The sequence below is a fragment of the Nycticebus coucang genome, chromosome 22, assembly GCF_027406575.1.
Source record: "Nycticebus coucang isolate mNycCou1 chromosome 22, mNycCou1.pri, whole genome shotgun sequence".
Classification (NCBI taxonomy): domain Eukaryota; kingdom Metazoa; phylum Chordata; class Mammalia; order Primates; family Lorisidae; genus Nycticebus; species Nycticebus coucang.
The window spans coordinates 40,739,489-40,759,266 of record NC_069801.1 but is presented as its reverse complement, the minus strand read 5'-3'; the positions used below and the strand labels follow the sequence as shown (position 1 = coordinate 40,759,266).

Genomic DNA, 19,778 nt, shown 5'->3' with positions numbered 1-19,778 from the left:
AAAGGCCCAGGGGCAGCCCAGAGGAGCCGGTGTGGCTGGAAGGGGAGGAGGACAGAGGAGCGATGGGGACAAGGCTATAAGGTCGGCAGGGCCTCCCCTGGGCCTTCTCTCTGCAGGTGTTCAAAGCTGGGAGGACTTAGAGATGGTGTTCTTGAGCCTCCTCAATAATTAGACAGGGAATGGAGATTTGTGACTAGAATGGTCCTTGCAGAAGGCCAGGCCCTGGCCAGGCCTAGACCACACCCCAATAAGCAGGTACTGGCCGAGTGGGAAGCAGTTTGATCCTTACATGTGATGGATGTTGCTGGGAATGTTATCCCCATTTCACTGAGGAGGAATCGGCACTCAGAGAGTCCAGTGACATGCCTGAAGTCCCCCTGCCACCCGCAATGAATCTGAGATGTGAAGGGGCCTATGTTCCTCAGCAGAGCAGGGCCAGGCGCTGTGTGCAGCCTCCTCACTCACCGCCTCATGCCCTGCTCACCTCAGCCCTGGTCCCACTAAATTCTTTCAGTTTCTCAAATGAGTCTTTAACACGTTGTCCCCTCTGCCCAGAAAACTTTCTTCCGGAGTTCAGCTTCAAGGGTAACTCTTCCAGGATGTAGTATCAGAACCTTCTGGCTGCACTGTGTGCCCTCAAGCCCCCAAGTCTTACCTAATTGTAATCACACTTTTACTCACCTATTTCTTCAACAGGGCCTGGCATGGTGGCTGGAGTCAGGTGAGTGATGAGTGGAGGGTCAACGAACCCCCGCTCCCTGCCTTCCTATTCATCAGTGCTGGTAGCAGCATCGGGGCATTGGGCTGGGCTCAAAGAACAGAGATGGCCCTGAGCACAGCCCTGGGCAGGGGAGCGGTGGACAAAGCAGGACTCCCTCATGTTTAAGTTTTTTGGTGTTTTTTGAGACAGAGTCTTACTCTGTCATGCTGAGTAGAGTGCTGTGGTGTCATCATAGCTTACAGCAACCTTAAACTCTTGGACTCAAGTTGTCCTCTTGCCTCAGCTTCCCTAGTAACTGGGACTATAGGCACCTGCCACAATGCCTGGCTAGTTTTTCTAATTTTAGTAGAGATGGGGGTGTGTGTGTGTCTCACTCTTGCTCAGGCTGGTCTTGAACTCCTGAGATCAAGCAACGCACCAGCCTCAGCCTTCCAGATTGCTAGGATGGCAGGTGTTAGCCAACCAGGCCTGGTCTCCAAATTTAAGTTTAATGCAAGATCTGGCCTAATGTGGAAAGTATTCAGGGCTCGAAAGGAAGGCCACTGTTGGCTGTGAGGGCTCTGAGGAAGACTGGGGCTCTCAAAGCCTGAGAAGGTGGCACTAAGAGAAAGCCCCTAGAAGGACAGGGTATGCTGAGTTTTGTGGAGAGCAGAGGACTATAAGTTTGGGAGCAGGGGGATGCAGTGAAAGCAAAGATGGACAGAGGGAGGAATGCAGCCCCTGGGGGTGGGCCCCATCTGAGCTGTGCACCACACCAAAGGCCCTCTTGTGGGTGACTGCCTGGGAGGCTGGCTTTTCTGTCAGTGGATGAGCTGGGCTGTCACAAGTCACACCCATGAATCCTGGCACTCCCTAGCTCAGGGCTTATCACAGAAAATGCATTCTCTGAGGACCACACAGGGCCAGAACCCCACGCCATAAAGTCCTATACAGTAGCCCCAGTGTGCCCAGTCTGTCCCTGAAAACGCCTCCATCCTCACATCTGCCTTTGCAGACACGTGACCTTCACCCATTTGTCCCATGGCACCCTCCAGACCAGGAGTGCCCTGAGTGCAGGGGCTTCATCTTAGAACCATCTTGATTGTTGTAGTTCCCAGTATGGGAACTGTTTATAAACATATGTTGAATTTGACTATTAGAAGAGACAGAGAAATATAAGACACAGGATGAAGGTTTTTCTTTTCTTAAACCTGTTTCTCACACATAAAATGGAGACAGTAACTCCTATGACCTGAGACTCTTGTGAAGCACAGGTAAGGTAAAGACTAATATTACCCTTTAACCTTAAAAAAAGATGGAGACAAGGCAGGGGGATCGCCTGAGCTCAGGAGTTTGAGACCAGTCTGAGCAAGAGCGAGACCCTGTCTCTAAAAAATAGCTGGGTGTTGTGGCAGGTGTCTGTAGTCCCAGCTACTCAGGAGGCTGAGGCAAGAGGATCACTTGAGCCCAAGAATTTGAGGCTGCTGTGAGCTATGATGCCACAACACTCTATCAAGGAGGAGAAAGTAAGACTTTAAAAAAAAAAAAAGATGGAGACTTTACATCTTAACCTGGATAGAGTTGGAGAACATTCTACTTAGTAAAGTATCACAAGAGTGGATAAGCAAGTATCCAATGTACTCAGTACTAATATGAAACCAGTAGATGAACAACTACATGCCCACACAAGAGAAAAACACAGTTAAACTCAAGTGGGGGAGGGGCGCAGGAGAGGGGATTGTGATCTCGCCTAACAGGCACGAGGTAAGGGTACATGGTGCACCTCCTGGGTGAGAGGCACAACTATGACTTGGACTCTACCTAACAAACACAAACAATGTAACCTAATCATCTGCAACCCCATATTAATCTAATTTTTTAAAAAAAGACTAGTATTACCCCTCCTTTAGGAGGCAGATATTCTTGTTATCCAGATAAGGATATTGGTGACTTTCCTAATGTCTTGTAGCAGGGAAATGGAGGGGCTGGGATTAAAATGAATGCTCCCTGCACTCCACAGCTTCCTGGGAGAAGAGAAGTTTGGTGAGAGGTGTAAGTCACGTCTGGAAGACAGATGAGTCTTCTCATCTGACCACCTGGGTGCAGAGTTCAACCTGAAGCACACAGTGGAGCTGGGCTAATCAGAAAGGAGAAATAGGGGAGGCGGCATGCCCTGAAGACACAGCCTTGTCCTGGGAAGCCTGGGTACATTCTAGGAGGGAGCCAGACCTCAGGCCCCAGAAAGGCGGTGTGAGGGTGGCTGTAGAAGTGCTTGGTGGTAAGAGGAGCCTGGGATCACAGAGTCTGAAGGTGGGAGAGGCATCAGAGAGTGATAGCAGGAGGATGTCTGCCCAAGCCTAGGTAGTGGTGCCCAGATCCCCCAGGTAGGGGTGGGGATTGGCTACCTGCCACCCTCCCCACACTTGGGTTGGAGCCCTGCTCATAGGCAGCCCTAGGCTCCAGCCACCTCTGCCCCTAGGCCCAGCAGCACGCCCAGCTGGCTCACCTTCTCAATCAATACTGTGCTCTTAATGGGCCCAGCCACCAGCACCAACCAGGGGCATTAAATGTTAATTATATCTATTTAGATTTGAAAAATTTTATTACTCGAGTTAATTATGGCTAGAGTCATAAAAAGGTTTCAGAGTGAAAGGGCTGCCTTATTGGGGCCACTTTCCCCAAGACAGATTGGAAAGGCAAAGAAGAAATAAAAGCATCTGGCTCAGAGGGCGGCTGCTCCACATCCACCAGGCTGAGAGCTCTGGGCTGAGGACTCGGCATCCTGCAAGGGAAAGGCCTACTGCCTGTGCCAGTGCCTGGGGTACAGGAGAGGGCAGGGCCTCTCTGAGAGAGCAGCAGTCCCAGGAGCTCTAGCTCTGCTGTCAAGTAGGGAAGCCCCCCCTCACCCCCCAGCGGAGCCTCCAGGGAAGCTGAGAACGGCCCAGAGAGATCAGGAGAGCAGGATGTGCCCAGGGCTCTGGTCCAAGTGGTCCGAATACTAGGCCCTCCTCCAGCCCAACCCCACCCTGCTCAGCCTGATTGCTTCCTGCCAGCCCCACTTATGATTCATGGGCCTGACCTTGGGCTATAAAGTGTTCACTCTAGCGGACATAGCGCAGGATTTACAGCCCAGGGGTCAGCTGTAGGCAATGACACACACAATAGCTGACTCACAGGGTGCCCCATCCCCAGCTCACACATAACTCTCTCTTGCACACACATGTACACACACTCACATCTTGACAGCAGCACAAATGCACATTCATGCCCAGGAGATATCATGCTCCACTTGGGAGGTGCACATAGGAAATGCTCCCCCTTCTGTCTCTACCAACTACACCTTTGTGATCTCACCTAACAGGCACAATGTAAGGGTGCATGGTGCACCCTGATTGGGGCTCCTCGTCTGGTAATGGTAGTTCCACTGGGGAGCAAGTATGGTGCACGGTGCTTTACGAGCCTTTGTCTAATCCTTAGCACTGCTCCTGTATGGTTGGTCCAAGCCTGTGTTACTTAATTTATAGAAGAGGAAGCAAACTAAGGCCCAGACAGTGTAAGTTATTTGAACGCATGTGCCCCACAAGAGAACCAAACGCAGATGCCCCATCTGCTGGCTGGGGGGCAGTGAGACCACCAGAGAGCCAGACCCTGCAGCAGCCTGCAGAGCCAGAGAGACCATCCCTTCCCCTCTCTTTCTGCCCTATCAGAGGAGCTGGAGGCTAGTTCAGAGGGGGCAGGAAGGTTCCAGCCCTGCTCCTTACTCCTTTGCCACAGGGCAATAGAGGGAAGGGGGATTAAGCCTTAAACCAGATAAGAGAGAGGAATTTCAAACTGCATGAACTTAAAAACAAACAAACAAAAAATAGAAGGAACAGGGAATTAGGGGGGATTTGCCCATGGGGTTAAGGGAATCCCCTACCCATCTAAGGAAAGATATTTGAAAAGGTATAGTTGGTAGAGACAGGAGGGGGAACATTTCCTATGTGCACCTCCCAAGTGGAGCTACTCCATGAGCTTTAAGTTAGCATCACTGGTGTTACTATTCTGTTACAGAGAAGGCCACAGAAAAGGAGTTGGCTCAAATACTATTTGTCTCCATATTGTTCCTTCCATTTTGCTTCCATTTTCAGAATTTTTTTTTTTTTTTTTTGCAGTTTTGGGCCAGGGCTGGGTTTGAACCCGCCACCTCTGGCACATGGGGATGGCGCCCCACTCCTTTGAGCCACAGGCACCGCCCCGTTTCAGAATTTTTTTTTTTTGGTGCAGTTTGATGTAACATTTTATTTTACAATAAAAAGTAAAACAACAACAACAACAACAACAACAACAACAAAAAACAAACCCCACCATAAGCAAAGTTAAAGACAAGGAATACTTACATCTCATATACAAAGGACTAAGTTTCCCATGCTGGTCTGTTAGCCAATCCTGCAGTTTTCGTCACCATGGTACTATACTAAAATTTCTCAGGATATATCTCATCTTTGGGATATACACACACACACACAAACATCTTCCACCTTTCCAGCTTTGCACACCTGCATGGCTCTTTCCCAAAAAGTAGTTTACTAAAAACAGAGGGAAGATTTTGTGGAATTACTTAGGCACTAAACAGACATTCCTAGTATTCATAGATACGGTTTTAAAAGAGGAAATTATTATCTCATAGGGTCTTTAATGACTTAACAAAGAAGGGGACCTTTCTCTAAAGCTAATTCCAGGATGAACTTCTCCTTAGAAACTGAAAAAGTGGGCGGCGCCTGTGGCTCAACGTGTAGGGCGCCAGTCCCATATGCCGGAGGTGGCGGGTTCAAGCCCAGCCCCGGCCAAAAAAAAAAAAAAAGAAACCGAAAAAGTGTTATGTGAGAGAACGGAATAAGATGCATGTCAACATTTAGCACCCATTTTGTTTAAGAGATGGCTTGAGTGGTCCGCTCTGATGTGTGTTAAAAGGTCTTTCCCAGCTAAAACATTCTTTGAGATTTAAAAATATATACTTCTGCTGGGCATATACCCAGAAGACCAAAAATCACAACATAACAAAGATATTTGTACCAGAATGTTTATTGCAGCCCAATTCATAATAGCTAAGTCATGGAAAAAGCCCAAGTGCCCATCGATCCACGAATGGATTAATAAATTGTGGTATATGTATACCATGGAATACTATGCAGCCTTAAAGAAAGATGGAGACTTTACCTCTTTCATGTTTACATGGTTGGAGCTGGTACATATTCTTCTTAGTAAAGTATCCCAAGAATGGAAGAAAAAGTACCCAATGTACACAGCCCTACTATGAAACTAATTTGGGACTCTCACATGAAAGCTATAACCCAGCTACAACTTAACAATAGGGGGAAGTGGGAAAGGGGGGTGGGTGGGTAGAGGGAGGGGGATCGGTGGGATCACACCTGTGGTGCATCTTACAGGGGTATTTGCGAAACTTGGTAAATGTAGAATGTAAATGTTTTGGCACAGTAACTGAGATAACGCCAGAAAGGCTATGTTAACCACTGTGATAAAAATGTGTCAAATGGTTTATGAAGCGAGTGTATGATGCCCCATGATCATATCAATGTATACAGTTATGATTTAATAAAAAAATATATATATATACTTATTTATTTGTATAAAAAAAACCCAAAAAAACAAAGGACTAAGTTTCCCAAACATAAAGAGCTCCTAGAAATTGCTAAAAAGATCAATAACCCAGTAGAAAAATGAAGCAAGTTCTTGCAATAGGAAACAACTGGCCCTTCAAATGAAGAGAGGCTTGGTAAAATAAAGGCAGGATTCTTAAAACCTGGAAGGTCAGAAGGTCTTTTCCAAGAATTCCCTTAATCTGAGAGTTCCCTTAATCTAATTCAAATCTTTTTTCTAGTTCTTGGCTTAGACCCTGCCAAGGGCTGCCCATCCACTCAAGTGTTTTATTTTTATTGACTCAAAGCATATTGTCCTGGTCTGTCAGCTATTCATGTTTTTTTTCCTCCTGCAAGTTCTATGTCAGGGATCTAGTAGTGAACCTGAACTACTGGCTGTCCTTTCCCACCATTGTCAGTCCAGTGCTTCATCACCCTGAAATGAAACCACAGCTGACCCATGACTTGCTGAGTAACAGGCACCTGGCCCATCAGTGTGTCCTGTAAGAGCACAGACCTAGGAATGGTTTCATTGCTCAGTCACCTCTCAAAACTTCACACCTAATAAAGTTGAAAACATGCGGACCAAGGACACAGAAGGGACATTAGCTAGAGTGGGGTGGGGCAAGGGGACTTGAAGGGACAAGGCCTCTGATGAGGCAGCCATATCCCTGAACAGCTATGCTCGCTGCTCTGCCTCTGTGAGTGCAGGTCAGACAGCCCCAGGCTCTGGCTGCTTGAGTTTGTCCTGGAGCTCCCGGAGCTGGCTTTGCCCCCCGGTTGATGCGGTTCTGAAGGCTGGCTATGTCTGCAGCCAGCTGTGGGCCATCCCGGAAGCTAGCTTGGACCTGCCGTAGTCTGTGAGTAACCAGGATTCCCAACCAGTTCAGAGGGTCCTGGGGGCCCTCTGAGGACTCTTGCTCTGGGGTCTTAGTGGGGCCCTTGCGCCTGCACAAACCTTCCTCACGGGGTCCCACCTCCTCTGGGGTCTGGGTACCAGCTCTCACCACCCTGAACTTCTGGAGTCCATCCTGGGCCTCACTGGCACGGACGCAGACCTGGGGCTCCATACGGGAAGCACACTGCAGGGGTCCTACAGACTTGGCGCCCATGGCGTAGCGAGCCTGGCGAGGGAGAGCCATCCCTCCTCCACCCGGGCGTTCAACGCCGCCTGCTTAGCCTCTAGCTCCTCCAGGTCCCCGAGTAGCTGCAGGAGCAGCGAGTCCAGCTCCACACTCAGATCCAGCGCAGCCATGGACACCCCCATTTTCAGAATTTTTGTCTTTTCTCCACATCCAGTACCTAGTGTCCTCCAGAGCCAGTTTCCTCCATCCTCCGCAGGCACCTCAAACTCTCGGGTATTCCCCCAGCTTTTGTATTTTTGCCCCTGGTGTGGTCTCTTCTCCTCTGTCTTCTAGCTGTGTGTGACTTTTCTCTTAAAATGACCGGCCCTTCCCTGGACCTCGCTACTTCCTAACCCAGTGGTTCTCAACCTTCCTAATTTCTCCTAATGCCGCCACCCTTTAATACAGTTCCTCATGTTGTGGTGACCCCCAACCACAAAATTATTTTTGTTGCTACTTCATAACTGTAATTTTGCTACTGTTATGAATCGTAATGTAAATATCTGATATGCAGGATGTATTTTCATTGTTACAAAGGGGTCGCGACCCACGGGTTGAGAATGCTGTCCTAACCTCTCCTTCCTAATTTTCCCTCGTCTTCTAATGTGCCTCCTGGAACAAGGGGCTACACCTGTTGTCTCATCTCCTTCTCCACTGATGGGATGGAGCGCTTGTCCCTGACGGTGTCACCACTGTGGGGCCACCCTCAGCAGTGCCGTGGGGCTCCTGGAAGCCGTGGCCTCTTCCTTACAGCATCCGGCTCTTCCTCCGTCCTCCTACTCTGCCTTTCACACTGGCCTGTTCTTGCCTTGTCAAACACACCCCTCCCAATGACCTGGCACCTGTACTCCTCTCTTCTGCCCAGTTCCTCTGTCTCAGGGATCACTGCTGTCCTCTTTGCTCTTGGGGGATTTATCTTCCTCTCTGTCAGTCTTCAACTTTGCACAGCTCTCTGCATGACTCCCAAGCCCGCCTGCAATCTGATGTCTGTCCTGGACTCCATCCTGACTTGTCAACTGCCCAGAGGACAAATCTACTTGGATGCTCTTTTGTTGCTTCAAATGAGACAAACTGCAATTGTAAATGAGTATCTTCCCTTCACAATGGCTTTCTTCTCACCACCCAATCTCTACCTATTCAGTAACTCTTTTCTGGTCATTAGACTCCCGAAACAAAGAGCTACTGATTAAATTAATACATTGAGTAAGTATTTTCCAGGTAACTAGCATACAAACAGGAAGAACAGGTGGGCAGTGTGATGCTGTTTGACATGGTTTGGAGATTTGTTCCCTCCAAATCTCATGTTGAAATTTGATCTCCAGTGTTGCAGGTAGGGCCTGGTAGGAGGTGTTTTGGTCATAGGGGGCAGATCCCTCATGACTGGCTCAGTTCCATCCTCGTGGTAATGAGTGACATCTTGCTCTATTAGTTTCTGCGAGATTTCATTCTTAAAAAGAGCCTGGTACCTTCTCTCTCTTTCTTGCTTCCTTCCTCTCGCCATGTGATGCCTGCTCTTCTCTGCCTTCCACCACCAGTGGAGGCCCCCAGAAGCCCTCACCAGAAACAGATGCTGGTGCCATATGCTCCTTATGCAGCCCACAGAAGCATGAGCCAAACAAACCTCCTTTCTTTATAAATTACCCAGCCTCAGATATTCCTTAATAGCAACTTAAAAAGACTAAGATCAGCAGAGTGAAGGTTTTAGAGTCAGGTAGGTTTGGGTCTGTGTCTTGGCTCTGCTGCTTGTTAGTGGTGTGGGGTTAGCCAGAATACTTGCTGGGCACCATACACTGACTGAAAGCCTTTACTTTATAATACACTCCACCCTCATGACAGTCTTCCTGACAGTGTTATGATTATTCCATTTAAGAAATCAGAAAACCAGAACAGAGAGGATAAGGAAGTTGCCCAAGGTCACACAGCTTAGCAAAAGGCAGGGCCAAGGTATGAACCCAGGTGGGTTGGCAGAGACTATGCTTATGACCACTTTGCTATACTTAACCTCCCAGGGGCTCAGTTTTGTTTTGTTTTTCTTTTGTCACCAGCTTTTCTTATGTCACAAGCATCTATAAACCCATTAAATATCTGTTGAGTAAAAGAGTACAAGCAGAGCAGCACCTGTGGCTCAAGGAGTAGGGCGCTGGCCCCATATGCCGGAGGTGGCAGGTTCAAACCAGCCCTGGCCAAAAATGAAAAAAAAAAAAAAGTACAAGTAAATGACCAAAATGCAGCTATTGGGCTATTGGATCTGATGGTGCAAAGCAGTTGCTGACCTTGGTCAAAGCAGGGTCAAGAGAAAGGTAGGGACTTTGGTTAGAGCTGCCATGGCTTAAAGGATGCATGGGAGGAAGTGTTAAGTGTGGAAAACCTGTTCAAGAACTTGGAGAGAGGAGAGAAAGGGACTGGGTTGTTTCAGGGAGCACAGGGACTGGGTAATGATTGTTAGGTAATTTTCATTTTAGTGTCTAGAAGAGAGCTAGAGCTCCATGACAGACTATCACTGCTAGAGATGGACCTCAGGGAGGACAGGAGAAAATGGGACCTCAAGTGCTAGGAAAGGAAATAATCTCTATTCATGAGGGACACTGATCTATTGGAGAGATAGATGGGTGAAAATAGACAATGAGAGCCTTCCCAGGGAAAAGCTGGGCTGAAGGAAACCCCCAAGAGGCTGGGGTAGCCAGGAGAAGGGAAATACCATCCCAGTACTCAGTACCATGTTTGCCTGAGTGTGGTGGCTCATGCCTATAATCTCAGTGCTTTGGGAGGCTGAGGCAGGATCTCTGCCTGAGCCCAGAAGTTCAAGACCAGTCTGGGCAATATAGCAAGATCCTGTCTCTACAATAAATTAAAAAATTAGCTGGGTGTGGTGGCATGTGTCTGGGAGCTACTCAGGAGGCTGAGACAGGAGGATCACTTGAGTCTAGGAATTATGATGAACTATGATCATGCCATCCATCCAGCCTGGGTGACAGAGCAAGACACTACCTCTAGAAGAAAAAAAAAAGCTATCTTTGCCAGGAGAGCCAGGTGGCCTGGAGGGTAAGGCATTTGAGCTTTTTTCCTCTGCCTTTCCTTAGGATTCCTAGTGCCAGCTCCAGAAAGAGGAGCTTGGGTGACTGGATTAGAAATGTCTCTCCCAAGACAAGTCACGGGGAGTGATTCTTGGGCTAGCATTATCTGAGTCCCAAGTCCCAGTCCTGCCTGTAGGATCCTCCAGCATCCTGACAACCCCAGGGGAGCCCACCTCTATTTCCAGGGTTTAGGCCAACTAGACTTTCCTTGAGTGAAGCAATAAAAGGGGAAAATCAACATCCCAATGATCTTGTTTATGGTGCTAAGTAAGCTGTACAGCTTAATCCCTACGAGGTTAATGAATTTACAACTTGCTTTGGAATTTGACAAGGGCTATAAAAGAGGAATGAATCGCTCTGGGCTGCTAGGGTTGGACTAGCATGGCCTGGCCCTCCTTTGTGAAGGAAGAAGCTTTAAGTGGTGGATTCATGGCCAATTGTCTGGGTTCTGAATTGAGTGGACCAAAAGAGGGACAATCCAAGGGCCAAAGGACACTTCCTGTAACCCCCTGGCTAGGACAGAGGACTGCTGGTGCTGGGGCCTCCAGACCTTCAGGACCCTGGAAAGTCACTTACCCTCTCTGAGCCTCTGAATTCTCATCTTTAAGAGATGTTATACTGTCTGCCTCCTGGCATAGCTGCGAGAATGATGTGAGACAACGTAAGGAAATTAGCACTGGGTTTTGTATGGAGTTAGTCCTCAATAAAGGTTAGCACCCAAAATTATCATTTCATTCTGTCTTAAATCATAATGTGTTGTCTACATGTCTATGGCTCCCACCATTTATCCATCCATTGAGAAATTCAATAAATCTTTATTGAGAAATTAGACTGCATACTAAGTCCTGTGTCAGACACAATTTGGAGTGAGATGCCCACATCTTAAAACACGTTAAAGGGACATCAATCCTAAGAAGCAGGGATGTCCAAGTTCCCCTGAAAGTACAGAGAAAGGAGTGGCCGAGTGTCTAAGTGTTTTCGAGTAACAACTGTACTAACAGAGCTCTCGGCATTTCACACAACTTTCATGTGCATTCATTTTTTCGAATCTCCCAACAATGCAGTAATTGGCCTCATTTTCTAAATCAAAAATTAGATCCGGTGTGACCACATGGTATGACAATAGGTCAAAACATTTGGAAATGAGACAGTTTAGAAAACTTGTGAGGGACATATTGAATTTCATAAACAGAGAGGGCAGGGATTTCTAATATCTCTGTTTGGACAGTTATGAAAATGAAGATAAACTTGCCAGTGGGAAAAGTGAGACTTCATTCCATCATTCACCTCTTACTTCATAAGGTGGCCAAGGCCAAGGACTGTGCTACTCACTTCTGGGTACACAGAACCTGATACAGAACTACGCAAAGATTAGGGCTCAATAAAAGTTCCCAGATGAATAAATTAATCTTTGTATAAATGCATAGATCTGCTCCTGGGACGCAAACTTCCTCACAAAAGACATCAACAGTCAACATTTTTTCTTCTTTCACTCCCACCCTCTTTTTCTCCCCCATTTTTTTGAGACAGAGTCTCACTTTGTCATCCTTGTAGAGTGCCATGGTGTGATAGCTCACAGCAATCTCAAATTTTGGGGTTCAAGCGATCCTCTTGCCTCAGCCTTCCGAGTAGCTGACACTACAGGCACTTGCCATAACGCCTCGCTATTTTTAGAGATGGGGTCTCACTCTTGCTCAGGCTGGTCTCGAACTCCTGAGCTCAGGAGATCCACCTGCCCGGGCTTTCCAGAGTGCTAGGATTACAGGTGTGAGCCATAATGCCCGGTCACAGTCCCATCCTCTTTTGAAAGCCCTCTTAGCCAGGGCTGCCAAGGACTCCCATTTTGCCAGTTCTGATGGTAAAGTCTCAGTAACCCTCATCAGAATCTACTGGAAGCAACTTTAGCATCATAGATCGCTCCCTTCTCCTTGAACACTTATTTTACTTGGCTTTTGGCACAAGATACTTGCCCGTATCCTCTTGCCTCACTGGACATTCCTTATGCACCTTGCTAGAGGCCCCTCCTTTTCTCAGCCTCTAAATACTGGATGGCAAGAACAGACAAATAAGGGCGGTGTGTGAGTGTGGCCCCGCTCTGCTTATATGGGCTGCTTGTATCTCAGGCCTTGCCTTACGGCACATCTCTTCCCTGTTCCCCTCACCAAGCCCACTGGCTCTGTGGTCTCCAGCTCTAGTTCTTCAAAGCTTTCTCTCTTTCTCTGATGGTCCTCATTCTTCCACTTGGAAACCAGAGTTCTTCTGTGATCTATGGATGACTCTCTTCAAGCAAACCAAGAGCCCAAGTATCTGGAGAAAGAGATCTCATTTCACTGCTAATGAGATAACGTCCCACGATGAACACTGGGTGTTTCATGCCCATGGCTACACCGCAGAGGCCACACTCAGGAACCGGAGGAGGCACAAATGCTGGCGCCAGCAGGCCCATGCCGTGGCCACACCAACACTAATATTGATAGGTGATGCCTGTTCCCAGGGACCTGGTTAGTGGGCACAGGTGTCTCACATCCAGACATAAAACCCAAACACATAAAGAATTCACCAGTAGAGTAAGAGAAGGAGGCTTGGGCACTAGCTTTGCTAAAGAGGAGGGAATAGAACCAGCAACTTCCAGGCAATAGTCAGGTCCCCGAAGGAAGGCCCAGGATCCCGCCCCTCCTGGTCTTCCAGGGCTTTTTCTTCTTCATGTCCTTCTCTAACTAATAGTATCCACTCGGTCCCTTCAGCTTTCTCCAGAGTTCCTCACATCTCCTTCTGTCTGCCCAAAGGATGCCACTTTTAGGAAAAATGCTGAAGCTTTGGTCCTTTCCCCTTCCAGAGACTCCAGATCTGAAAGTCATGGTTGCCTGGCCAGAGGCTGCATGTTTTTTTCCTGAATATTACCCCTCCCTACTCCTGAGACATGTGGGAAAGAGCTTGGCCAAAGTACGGATTCCCTGGCAAGCACCCTTGGGAGGCCCTTAGCTCTCCAGGGAGGGTCCCTGTGGGTTCCACCTGTCCAGCTGGCCCCACTGCAGGGGACAGGAAGCTGGGACCCATCCTGCAGGCATAGAGGCTGAAACAGGCTAATGAATCCTGATGGGAGAAGTGACCTTTTCCAAATGCCACATGTCATTGGATTTTATATCACACAAGGACAATGTGCCATGGGTATTAAAATCGTTTTTCCAATAGTTATATATGTGTGCAAGTGTGGTGTACAGTCCGTCTGACGAGAGGAAAATCCTAATGAAGATGTCATCAAATGAACCCTTCCTTCTCAGCCCCAGACAGGCAGTCCTTCAGGACACTCCCTCTCTCAGCCAGCGCTTGGCCTAGGCTTCAGCTCTCGAGCACAGATAAGCCTTTCTCCTGCAAATTTGCCCTGGTCTAGACTTGGTGCTGGACCTGGCCTTGATTCCATTGTCTGCTCAAGGAAGGTCTACCCAGTTTCAAGGGAAGAGCAAGACCTGGAAAAGCCAGCCATTCGGGACATGGAGGTCCTGGTAGACATAGGTGGTAGACACACTGGTCTCCTTTCCTCAGTCCCTTAGAGAAGCTGGAGGAAGAAAGGACATATGACCAGGAGGCAGGTGTGGTACTCAGGGGCTTCCAGAATTCTTTTTTTTTTTGTAGAGACAGAGTCTCACTTTATGGCCCTCGGTAGAGTGCCATGGCATCACACAGCTCACAGCAACCTCCAACTCCTGGGCTCAAGCGATTCTCCTGCCTCAGCCTCCCAAGTAGCTGGGACTACAGGCGCCTGCCACAACGCCCAGCTATTTTTTGGTTGCAGTTCAGCCGGGGTCGGGTTTGAACCCGCCACCCTTGGTATATTGGGCCGGCGCCTTACCGACTGAGCCACAGGCGCCGCCCGGCTTCCAGAATTCTAAAGGCAGGGAAAGGGGCTGAGTTTGGAGCCCAGAACCACAGACTCTTAAGCCTCAAAAGTTCTCCTGGTCCATCCTATCCCTACAACCTTCCTGCAGGTGGCTTGCTTGAACACCTCCAAGGTCAGGACACTCCAGATATCCCCAGCCAGTGCTGCTGCTTGGAAGAGCTTTGGCTGTCCAGAAAGTCCACACACAGCTTGAGCTAAAATCTGTTTCCCTGGAATTTCCACTCACTGATCTGTTTTAAACCCACTGGGCTCAGACAGAAAAGGTTTATTCTCTGTCCTACACCGTGGCCTTTTGGGAATCCAAAAAAAAATAATGTCCCCTAGAGTCTTCTTTTTTCTACACTGACCATCCTTAGTCCATTCAATGATTCCCAGTAATACCTGATTTCAAGTCAGGGTTGACCCCCAGGCTTTCTGGTTCTGTTCCACTGAAAACCCATTTTTTATCACATCCATTTTTTATTGTCATGGTGGGAAAGGGGGAAGAAAAGCATGAGAGCTGGGGTCAGAAGCCCAAAGTTCAAGACCCCAGTCTCATTATTTAATAGCAATGCAAATTTGAGTAAGTTACTTCAACTTTTTTTTTTTAAGTCTGTGTATTATTTTATTTATTTATTTTGCAGTTTTTGGCCAGGGCCGGGTTTGAACCCGCCATCTCCAGTAAATGGGTCTGGCACCCTACTCCTTGAGCTACAGGCACCACCCATTACTTCAACTTTTTGAGATTCAGTTCCTTTATCCTAACACTACATGAAGGGACAACTTTCTCATTGGGCCAACTTCTTCAGGATGTGGTTCAAGGACAGGCCAGGACTTCGGTGGAGACCTGCTTAAGTAGAGTAGGTCATCAAAAGTCAAAGTATGAGGAGAGGGGCAGAAAGAATTAATAATATCCACAAATAGCTGGCTGTCTTGAACAAGAGCCCCAAACGAACAGGTCCAAAGTCCTAGTAAATAGCTTGAAGCATGCAGTTTGTCCCCATTCTTGCTCTCGTGCTTGGACAAACAAGCCCACATGTATGAGGCTGCTTGCCTAGGTGACAGAGCCACTCCCTTCTTAGGCCCCGTGGCATCAGAAATCCAGCATCAAAGCTCAGACTGGGGCTCCCTGAGTTCAGGGAGAGATTAACATCTAGCTTAGCAGTACTTGCTGAAGCAACTGGTGCTGATCCCACGGTGGCTGTCTTTTTATTCAAAATATGCAGTTAATTTACCAGGTTACAAGGATTACATGATTTTATAATTGAAAACACTTGAAACAAAGAATGTTGAGCACACAGTAAGCACTCAATAAATATTAGCTATTATTATTACCCCACTCCCAGGACAGTTGTGAAGGTCAAGAATGCTAAATAATAGGAACGTGTCATTCTTGGCAAACGATCGGGGTCTGTGTTCTGGGATTAGAGTTGTTGATCAGAGTCTGTTCTCCCAAACTGGACAGTCCTTTAGGTGGACTAACCATTAGCCTGATCAGTGCAGAGCAGAGCAGAATTATTTGTCCCCTCAAATAACTTCGGGATCCATATGACATCACACGCATGGGGGTAGCTATAGCACACGGTGGCCCTTCTTCTGAATGTACCATCAAATAACTATCAAAAAAGCAGAGCTTCTCTTTAGCTTAGTCTCCCTTCCTTCTGCATGTACTCAAATTCAAATGTTTATCCCAGTTGCATTCATCTGGCTAGAAGATTCTACCCATTGTTCAAGCCAATCAAGTTTATTCGATATTCTAATTGAGTCATTTTTTTCCCTAGAATTGTGTCTTCTGCAGGTATCATCAAGATGGTTCTATGTCATTTGTGAAAATTCCCTACTTCAGAGCTAGGAGAGAGAAAACACATCCTCTGTCTGGCAGCCAGCTGTCTCAGGTCTTCCTTGTTTACCTGGTAAATTCATTCTCCTTCTTCAAAACCTGACTCCAGTGTCAACCTTCTTTGAGAACTCCTATATTAATACTTAATTTAAAGAGCATTTGACAGAACACTTCATTCCAACTAGGATGGCTATAATCAAAAAGATAATCATAAATGTTGGTGAGGATGTAGGCAAACTGGAGCCCTTGTTGTTTGCTGGGGGGAATGTACAGTGGTGCAGCTGCTTTGGAAGACAGTTCGGCATTTCCTGAAAATATTAAATATAGAGTCACTGGGAGGCCCAACAACAATTCCACTCCTAGGTGTATATCAAGGGGGACTGAAAACACACATCCACACAAAAATGTATATGTGTCTGTTTGTTCATGGCAGCATTATTCATCATAGTCAAAAACTGGAAACAACCCAATGCCCCTCAACAGATGAATGATAAACAAAATGTAGTAGATACATGTACATCACTAGAATGTTATGGTTATAAAAAGAAGGAAGAGCTGATGGAGGTGACAGCATGGATAAACCTTGAGAATGTGCTAAATGAAATAAGCCAGTTACAAAATAAACCATATATTGTAGGATACCATTTGTATGACTGTCCAGAGTATGCAAATTTGTAGAGACAGTTGATTAGTGGCTGTTTGTCAGGGGCTGTGAAGGGGGAGGTTGAGGACTGATTGCTCACGGAGTTTCTTTCAGGGGGGACAAAAATGTTCTAAAATTAGATTGTGGTGATGGTCGCATAGCCCTGGGAATATACTAAAACACACACAGACACAGACATACACATTAATTTTATGGCATGTGAATGGTACCTTAATAATGCTATTAAAATTTCTCTTATAGGGCGGCGCCTGTGGCTCGAAGGAGTAGGGTGCTGGCCCCATATACTGGAGGTGGTGGGTTCAAACCTGGCCCCAGCAGAAAAAAAAAAAAATATCTTATCAGGCTTCTCATACTCGATGTTGATTGGCACCAGTGGGGCTAGAGGCCTGAGAGAAAGACTAGGGGAGGATAGTAAGGGAAAGTTCCCTACAGTGAATAATTCTTGAGCTCAGTTTTTATGGCTGAGTAGAAATTAGGCAAATTAGTAGAAGTAAAGGATGCTCCCAGTAAAGAAATGGCAGAGGAAAAGGCATGAGCTCTGGGGTCAGACTGCCAAGACCTGAATCCTCACTCTGCCATTAACCAGCTGTGTGACCACAGTAAGTTCCTTAGCCTCTCTGTGGCTCATTTTTTCATCTATAAAATGGGGATAATTACAGCATAGTATATATAGTATAGTATATTATAGTATAGAGTAGTATGGTATAGTATGGGTTGTGGCAATGATGAAATGAATTAACACATGTAAAGGGCTTAGAATAGAGATAGATATATAATGAAGTCTCAGCAAATGCTAGCTGTGTTGGCTATTAGGACAGCATGGTTTGGTGTTCATAAAGGATGAGACAGAGCATAAACAGAGATGAGGATGGACAGATAGATGGAGACTTATATGCAGGCATAGAAGGACAAAAGAAGGAATACCTCCAAGAAAGAGAGAAGAGAAGAAAGGGTTTAGATGGAATTGAGAGAAGAGGCTCAAAGTTGTCATGTATCTTGGTGTTCTAGACAAAGTAGGAAGTGTGAGTGAAGGGACAGAAGATGGTAGACACCCAGGCAATTTGAAAGACAGGCACCTGCAGAGGGACAGGTCTGCAGGATCATGTGTCTTTAAAAAATATATATATATTTTTTTGAGACTAAGTCTCACTCTGTCACCCTGGGTAGAGTGCTGTGGAGTCATCATAGCTCACAGCAACCTTGAACTTTTGGGCTTAAGCAACGCTCATGCCTCAGCCTCCTGAGGAACTGGGAGCACAGGTGCACACCAAAATGCCCAGTTTTTCTATTTTTAATAGAGACAGGGTCTTGCTCTTGCTCAGGTTGGTCTGGAACTCCCAAGTTCAAACAATCCTCCTTCCTTGGCCTCCCAGAGTTCTAGGATTATAAGAGTGAGCCATCACACTTGGCACCATGGATCATGTGATTTGTTCAACTCTCATCTATGGGCACAGAGTAGATCACAGTCATGACACAGAATTAGTGCTTTGCCAAGCAGTGTTACAGAAGGACAGGAGTAGAGGAGTTGAGGATTATTGGTGTGGAAATAGTTGAGAAGAGCATTCACAGTGCTGAGTGTGGGTAAAGAAATAAATGGGCAGAGTGGGCTAACACACTGGGGAAGAATGTTAGAATTAGGTACTGACAGTCTTGATGAGACCAGAGAAGAGGTGTTAACTATATATAAACTTATTTGATTATTCATTCCCTGGTGAAAACATTTATTGGAAACCAATCATGTGCCAGGACACCCAACAGACATTGTCCTTGCCCCTTCTGATGGGAGCAGTAGAAAACCCAGGGGAAGCGCGAGTGTGAGAGAGAGGGATACACAGGATGCTGGAGTGGAGCTTTTCTTTTCTTTTTTTGAGACAGTGTCTCACTATGTTGCCTAGGGTAGAGTGCTGTGGCGTCACAGCTCACAGCAACCTCAAACTCCTGGGCTTAAGCGATTCTCTTGCCTCAGACTCCCAAGTAGCTGGGACTACAGGTGCCTGCCACAATGCCTGGCCATTTTTTGGTTGTAGTTGTCATTGTTGTTTGGCAGGCCCGGGCTGGGTTCAAACCCACCAGCTCCGGTGTATGTGGCTGGTGCCCTAGCTGCTGAGCTACAGGCGCCGACCGTGGAGTGGAACTTTTCAAAGGCAAGACAACTTTATTCAATGTCTTACAAACTTTTAACTATCTTCCCGTTGGACTTCAAGTACATCTGAACTTCTTGCCTTAGGCTCTGAGGCACTACCTGTTCTGGCTCCTTCCTGTCTCTCTGACTTCATCTGTGCCCCTTCCTACATTCTAGTTACTTCCGCCTCCCTATCAGCTCCTAGATCATTCCTAATTTTTTCCCTGTCTTGGGACGCTTTTCTGCATGTCTGACTCCATCTCATCTATGAGTCCTCAGCTGAAAGGTAATGTCAGGATTATTTTCCTGATCTTCCCATGTGAAGAAGTCCCACTCACGATGACTCTATTTCATCATACTGTTTATTTCCTTCACAATACTGATCACTCTCTTAAATAGCTTGTATTTTCTTCATTGTCTGTTTCCCACCTCTAAAGCATGAGCTCCTTGATAATGGGGTTTTGTTCACCACTCTATCTCCAGTGCTGAAAACACAGAGTAGCTGCTTAATAAATAAATTTGTGTTAAATGAATGACATAGGATTGGAGATACACAAATAATTGAGGGTACTGGATGGATCATCATCTATGGGTCCTAAAATCCTCTAAGATGATGGAAAGAAATGGGGTAGAGTGATACAAGTAGACATACTGGGTGACAAACAGGAAGCCAACAGATGACAAGGACAGGAAGTGACAAATAGTGGCCTGGCCAATGGCAAGAGCTTGAGGGGAAAA

At 46.8% G+C, this 19,778-nt stretch overlaps 1 protein-coding gene and 1 pseudogene across 2 annotated transcripts in view; both read right to left on the bottom strand.

The window, feature by feature from the left end:
- Positions 1 to 19,778, bottom strand: part of RNF220 (ring finger protein 220) — a 264,249-nt gene that overhangs the window by 62,998 nt on the left and 181,473 nt on the right. The window lies entirely within an intron of this gene.
- Positions 7,052 to 7,594, bottom strand: LOC128575442 (coiled-coil domain-containing protein 115-like; annotated as a pseudogene).